We start from the raw sequence: 8,255 nt of genomic DNA, 5'->3' as shown, positions 1-8,255 counted from the left end.
TTTCTGTATCAGTCAATCTTCCTCTCCTAACCACCTTAGCAAGCTATCGGTTTCAAACACACATTCATTCTTTCTCTCCATGTTTCGATCTCTAAGTCTCTCAACTACACAACCCCTTTTTCCACTCCTTTTACCAAATGTATTTACCTCACACACCCGCCATTGCACCCCATGCCGAGCTCTCTCTCCCCCCCTCTCCCTCTCACCCTCTCGCGCTAAATACATGTATTGCCTATCTAGCCCCCAACCTCTCGTGCACACGCACGCACGTTGTATATCTAGGTCACTCCCTCGAGACTGTCTCACTCTTTCTTTCGCACAGCGGGCCACACTCGCTCAATCTCGCTCTCTTTATCTGAGTCTCGTTTAACCTCGTTTTCTTTCACACACAAATGATATATCTCCCTGTTCGGGCCTCAATCGACACACTCTATACTCTATCACGCAGATTGTCTATCTAGGTCAGTCCATCCAAGCCGCCACCACTCTTTCAACCTCATGGTGGGCCACACTCACTCAATCTCTCTCTCTATATATATATATATATATCTCCGTATGTCTCGATTGACCTCGCTCTTTCTCGGACAAAAACGATATATCACCATGTTTGAGCCCAATTCGACCTATTCACATTGTATACTCTCTCACGCACATCGTCTATCTAGGTCACTCTCTCCAACCCGTCTCACTCTTTTGATCGCACGACCCCTATGTGATCGGTTGACCTTGCTTCTTCCCACACACAAAATATATCTACATGTCTGTGACTAGATCATCTCTCAAGCTCTATCTTATAGCCCTCACCCTTACCAAAAGCTCAATCGGACAATATCTCTCCGGAGCATATATATTTGTTCAATGAATGTCGGACCACACTCACTTTGTCTCTCTATCTATATCTCTCTCGATTGACCTCGCTTTCTCACACCATATCTTCCACGCGTTGAAGCTACTACCTCTCCATCCCTCGGAAAGCCGGAGCTATTTACATTGTGAGGGGCACTCCAACCTTGGATTAATTTGTGTAGGCATTTATTCCGGTCAGTTTAGATTATATTTTCGTAGCATTCGGCCCACAACTACTCCAAACACCGTTGCAACCCACGCAACTCCCCTAGTTGATTTCCCTCTGGCTCGGTCATCGCTCTCTCGCACGCCCTTTCTCGCCTTCAACGTCGCACCATGGTATTATTGAAAAAACTATGTTGTTCTCTTTAATTATTATAAATAAGCTACAAAACTACACACAGATAGTCCACTTGGAATGGAACAAATTTCAACCCACAAATTAAAGTGCTACAAACTACACACTGAGGGGCCCGCATGTCATGAAACAAATTTGGACCCATATACAAATTAAAAAATAAAGGACGAGGATCGAACATGCGACCGGGCCTTCAAGGCGCACGTCAATAGGCAACATACGTAGAATAGCAATGTTTGTTGTACCCCCTTTGTTTACATAATGTTTTTATATTACCACAGCCTAATTAATGGATAACATGTAATATTATTTTTAGTACTATTCACCTTCACTTATTGGTGGGTTCCATGTGTGCTCTCTCTCTCTCCTCCCCTTCTGTGTTTAGACGCACAGGCAAACAGGAAGAACTCGCGAGTGATGTTGCCGTTGACCATATCTGGACGCGTTCACAAGTCACGGCACCAGTTTCACGTACTAGCAGCACTAGTCAGTGTGTACGTGCAATGCATGTTAATTTGGAAGTATATTAAGTGGATGCGGATATTAACTACTAGGATATTATTTGCGTGTTGTCATGTGATTAGCACTATTTTTGGCATGAAATTAACTGCACGCTAAACGTGTTGAGCGCTTGACATTGAAGCAGTCTAGGTCGTTGGATAACAAGGAATACATGTGGCTTGATGACATTTTATATTTAATTTGATACGACTCTAGCAGAACATTCAATCGATCAAACCATACATTTCGTTCAGTCTGACTCCGACTTTAAATTATACGACAATCGATATAAAAATAAACGGAAATGATAAACGTTCGTATTTTAAGCATGGAAATCCGAACGTTTTTCATGGCAAATTTAGATTACGCGGCGGCGGCGGGGCCGTCTCGCGGTGGGAAGCGGCTCCTCTACCGTGCTCTGTGTGTCGTCGGGCCACTGACCGACGGCGACGGCGGCGTCTTGCACCGTTGTTGGCGTACTCCTGGACGTTGGCCTAGCTTCAAGGAAGGCGAAAATGTTCTGGACTTCGGAGCGAGTCAACTGGTGGGAGGAGGCGACTGGCGTTGGTGCAAGGAAGCGGTCGACGGTGGCCATCCATGCCGCTGAGGGGGGCACTGGCACCCGCACGGGGACAGACGCTGTCAACGGCGCGGCGGAGACATTCATGTGCACGGGCACCGGCACGGGCGCGCACGTCAGTGCACGCGCAGGCGCATGCGCTGGCAGGTGCACGGGCACCGGCACGGGCATGCGCGTCAGTGCATGGGCAGGCGCATGCGCTGGCAGGTGCACGGGCGTGTGAAAGTCGGCGGGGACCTCGTGGAACCCCGTGGCATCAAGCTCGACGACAATGTGCGGCTCCCAGGCCATCAATGCCACGGGGATGGGCACTGGCGCAGTCGGGGCGGCGGGAGCCAGAACGGGAGCGGGGACAGGCGCCGCGTCTTCCTGCAAGGGCAGTTCAAGCTCGTCCCAAAGCGCCTTATGTTCTTGAGACTCCAGCTTGGTGTCTTCCTCATGAAACTGGAACACTAAGGGCAGACCATCGTGATGCGGCATGGCGTACGTTTAGGTCAGGCTAGTTGGAGGTAGACGACAGGAGAATCAGAGAGGAAGAGAGAGGATTGTGCGATACCGGGTAGTGCAGGGTTGATTTTAAACTGCGGCACCGACGACATTAAAAGTGGGAGCAGTTGGGACGATGGTGGGCGGCAGAGCCTGGTCAAAGGGCTCGCCTCCCGATGAGTCCGCACAGCGGTCTGCTCACACGCCTCCCTGACAGCCGGCGCAGCAGTCTGCTCACACGCCTCCCGTCGACTCACACACTTGATGGGACGGCACCTGCCGATGAGAAGCGGGGACTCGTGGCGGCACGTAAATGCCCACGGTTTCAATAGTGAAAGTGTTCGCCTTAATGTGACAGGTCTTTGTTCCAAAATACCTTGGCTCTTCATTTGTGCAACTTGTCATAAGCAACTTGTCTCGAATTGAAGAAAAAACTTACGAAGTAATATTTGTGCCATATCACGTGACCATGCTCAGTTTCAATAATTTATGCTCACTTTTGGATTTTCTAAAATTTAAGATCCAGGATTCAAAACAATATCATAACCTGCATCATGCAATAAATTTTCAAGCCATACATCTGTCCTGTTGTATTTCTTAAGAATGGATTTGGTCAAACATTTTGCTTAGTTAAACCTCCTTTCCGGTTTATAGGGCTCAATTCAAAAATCTCACCAACCAAGGTAGATGGTGAGTGGTGGAACAATTGTTGTAGTTCGCAAAACCACTCAATTAATGCGCTTGTTTTCCTCAAAAATTGTGTTTACGAATGCATTAATTGCAATGCATGCATGCATAAAGTACACGCATTGGTCAATTTTCTCTTAATTCTTGCATGTAATGATTTATTGCACCTTGAAATCTGAACATGTGATGGGAGACAACAAAATTGAGACTTATAAAATGGGAAAACTAAAATTTTGAGATAAGCCCTATAAACCGTAAAAGGATAATCCCTGCGTACCAGTGCATTGCCTGATATATTAACTCAAGTACTAGGCACGAACAAACGGGCTCAATTCTGTGCTCATCCTGGTGTAGTAGTAGTAGTAGTAGTACTGGGCAATGCAGTTGACGGGTGACCTTGACGAGCGGCGACCGAGGGAATTGAACTGTGCTCGGCACGGTAGGTAACGTTGTCTAGTTACTAAAGCATCCCTGTGTTGTTCATCGGTAGTCATTATGGACCGGGGACATGAGGGGAATTTCCTAGGGCTGGAATTCTGGCCGCCGGATATTTTGACTTGAAACGCTGAGGCTCGACTGGTTGGGGTTGCCTAATGTGCATACCACGCATGCCACCGAAGGACACGAGCCCATTTTTTTAGGATCAACACGAGCCAAGGTCTGGCTGGTACGCCGCTGGGTCCTACCATTCAAGAATACGAAAGGAACCTTTTAAATTGCTGAACGAATCTATGTGTATTACAATACCCGTATTTTCCTTGCAAATACTAATCTCAACATGGTAATTGATTTATATCGAGTTGTTGAATTAGAGTGAGTTTGTGATATAGTGATCTCAACGTGGATTTCACATTTCATGGTATCCCTAGTAAGTTTTCCAATGCAAATTCAAATTTAAGAGATGAACAATATGGAGGTGAGAAAACTTTGTATGTATCAAGCATATGACCACACATACACACACACACACACACACACACACACATGCCCAGAGACACACACGCACGAACACTACAACAATCCAATAAGTATAGTGCATCTATTTTTCCAACCCATGCATGTATGACACGAATTCAAAAATACTCCTTCTATTCCTAAATATTAGTCTTTTAGAGAGTTCAACAAGTGACTACATACGGAGCAAAATGAGTGAATCTAGACTCTATAATATGTCTATATACATCCGCATGTGCCAGTCCATTTGAAGCCTCTAAAAAGACTAATATTTAGGAACGAAGGGAGTAAAATATAAGACATCCATGGTCCTCAGTTCAATTTTTAAAATGAACATGAAACCGAGACATGAATATTAAGTCTAGTACTATAGTACATGCAAATGTTGTGTTTAGGCGGAGCTATGATTGTTGGGGGTCAACCCCTCGACCTTAGATAAATTTGTGGAGCTCTGTTTAGGGTTGTTTAGATTATATTTGTCCCCACCCTCCCAACCACCGATTGGTTGTGCACGCCCCACCCCTCCTCCTCGGGAGAATATCATGTGCCCCATACCTTAGATGCTATATGCCGATACGAGTTGCTTGGAGCTTGTAGATCTGAGATATGGCAGCTCACATGATGTGTCTTAATTTTTTTGCAGGAAACCTTGATGAGTTTGAGAATTGCACACAATTTGTACAAAAACTACTTAGATGCCCTTTGATCCCATATCCAACGACCTCGAAGCTTGTATCACCGTAGCATCTAAGATGAAGGAGGACATCATATTCTCCTATATGTAAGAATATCATGTGCTACCACACCTTAGATGCTTTGGTGATACAAGCTCTTTGGAGGCGTTGGATTTGTGACCCAACACCTCCTCGGTGGTTCGAATTTTTTTTGCAGATAAGCCCCAAAAGAGTTCGGCCATTGCTTACAAGCACAAAGACTGCTCAGATGCCATTGGATCTCAGATCAAACGACCTCGAAGCTCGTATCACCGTAGCATCCAAGCCGCCATAGCACCTTATGTTTTCTTGCACAGGAGAGAATGAGGTGCTCCCGCACCGTAGATTCTATGGTGATATGAGTTCACCGAGATCTAACGGCGCACAGTAGGAGGTTTGAATATTTTTGCAATATACGACTAATAGAGTTTGGGAAATGCGCAGAAAGTACAAGTACTATGCATGTGCCATCTGATCACTGATCATACGACCTAGATGCTCATATCACCGTAGTGGGTAATTAAAGCTACGGGGAGCACCTAATATGAGCACCGGGGAGCTGTTGGATCGAAGATGCAGCGGCACACATGAGGCCTGAATGTTTTATCTGCAAAAAATACCTTTGGAGAGTTTGGAAATTGCGCATAATCACAAAGACTACTCCCAAGCCATTGGATCTCACTTCCAACGGTGCAAAAACTCGTATCACCATAGTATCTAAGCTGCGAGGTGGATGTGATATTCTATGCCGCTATCATTCTTGTTCGTAAACTTGCAAAATACATGTAACTCGTGCCGTTACTTGTCTAACCGCGCAAAGTGTTTGTTCAAAAAAACCATCCTACACTGAAATATCGGAACAACACACGGGGGTCCCACTTGTCATTAATCAAATATGGACCTAAAACTAACAAATCTGAAAGACGAGATTCGAACTGGCAACCTAGACTACAAAGCGTAAGTCGATAGCCTGAAACAAGGAACGTTGTTGGCTTTGTCCCATAACTTGATTTTATATAGTACTTGCGTTGAGTACAGTAGAGGGAGTGCCTCGTCAACACATGCATGACCGTTGTCTCACTTACTGGTGGATCCCAGGTTTGAGATCTCAATCTCTCTTCTCTCCATCGTCTAACCTTTGCACGAGCACACACGAAGAGCGGCGCTAGCTTGCCATGGTGTTATTACAACTAAAAAAAGCTTGGAAAATAGAAGAATCGCCTAGAACAAGAGACATTGTGGCTGGTCGAGACGGAGCTAACCGTGCCACGTTTGCATCATGAAGATGTGTGGCTAGTGGGGTGTTTTCGACTGACTGGATGCCACCCGAGGTCGAACCATAGGTACTATGTCTGATACAGTATATTTTTACACACACATTTTTCCTCCGTGCCGAGACGTGGCACACCCTACCGCGCGGTTTCCGGGTCCCCTTGGGTGGTGCTGACATATATACTTCCTGACGTGGGACGCCCTACCGCGCGTTTTCTGGGTCCTCCTCGGTCATAGCACCGAAGCAAGTAAATGAGTCATAAAATCACGAAAGACCACCTTTCCCGCCGAGTACATCAGTGAAGCACGTTGGCTAGCTAGTTGGGCTAGTTCGACCGATTAGCTAGGCCGCCGCCACATTTGTTTTTTCAACCCTTTTTTATCTACTTGCCAGCAGGTAAATTTAAATATCCACCGCGGCATTGCTCTGGTGTTTGGGTGTGGCAAAATTTTTAATTTTTGTTGACGGGAGCAGGCGCGGCAGGATTTTTAATTTTTTGATTGATGGGAGCAGGCGCGGCAGCAATTAGTCATGATGACTCCGCCTGTAAAAACCCACTGCTCCCTGATGTGAGAAGTCGTCGACTGGTGTTTTACCGTGGTGAAAATCACAAGATTCCCCGCTCCTCGGCTGGCTCTCTCCGCCTTCCCGTAGATTGCATTGCCTTTCAGCCGTTTTGCCCCCTTTGCTTCCTCTCCCCATTGCTTCTATGTGGTGCCATGGCGGCGCAGCAGATCACGAAGTCCGAGGTGAGGCGCCTGACACAGGAGCTCCATGCCAAGGATGCGAAGCTCAGGGCCAAGGACGTGGAGCTCCATGAGCTCAAGGAGGAGAGGAGTGCCATGCTCCTCCGTTATGTGCGGGAGTTTACGGAGCTTCAAAAGCGGTAGGCGTCCAGCACAAAGATGCTCGAGGCGTCGGCGGCGTTGCTGCAGAAAGCGGGAGATACGATAGGCCGTCAGGGGAGCCGGCTGGAGCGCGAGTGGGCCGATCGTGACGACGTCCAGGATAGCCTCAGCCACTTGGTGAACCAAGTTTCCATGCACGTGTTGCGGCTATGCGATGCCTACCGTCGTGCCAGCGCGAAGATGCCGGCCGTCGGGCTAAACCCATTCGACCACCCAGTCGACTTCAACGAGCTGCGGCTTCCTGACCTGGTCTCCTTCTTCACCTATATCTCTGAGGAGCTGAGCCATCTCCGCGCGATGGTGGGGGCTGAGCTGGACAAGGAGGGGTTGCGGGCTGCTGTGCCGTTGCCGAGCAAATCCTTTCAGGGCTCCGTAACCGGAATCCATTCGTGCCATTGGACGCCATATTTGATGAGCTTGCTCCCGTCGACTGGGAGCAGGCTCTGCGGGCGGTTGCACCCTGCATCACCAACATCGTGCGCCTTGAGAAGCAGAGGGACTTCGGTGGTGTTTAGGCGCCCTCTGCATGGGCATGTCCATGTCTCGGCGCAACATGACCGTTGGATCAATCTCAGACGATGCAGATCAGTCACTGTAGCACAAAGCATGTGGGTGTGTTTGGTTGCATTCTCATCTCAATATAGTTGTTTCCTCTTCGTGTATTTTTGTCAACCTACTAGTGTGGACTCATGCACCCTTCATGGTTCATGCACTCCGCCAAACACCCAAAAGTGGGTCGAGAAGGGAACTTTTGCTCCCATCCCATGCACCCTTCATACACCCTATCTAACACTATAGGATGTGCTTCATATGGTTCATGTTTCGTGGAGTACTGTAGCACCGTACTCTCCGTGCGCTGTGGACCTAGTTCTGTTAACATTGATCTCACCGTTCATTCTCGATCGGACAGTCGAAAAAGCGGTACTATGTTACATATAGGAGTAGTTGA

Source organism: Triticum aestivum, chromosome 7B (assembly GCF_018294505.1).
Source record: "Triticum aestivum cultivar Chinese Spring chromosome 7B, IWGSC CS RefSeq v2.1, whole genome shotgun sequence".
Lineage (NCBI taxonomy): Eukaryota > Viridiplantae > Streptophyta > Magnoliopsida > Poales > Poaceae > Triticum > Triticum aestivum.
This window is presented reverse-complemented; position numbering follows the sequence as displayed.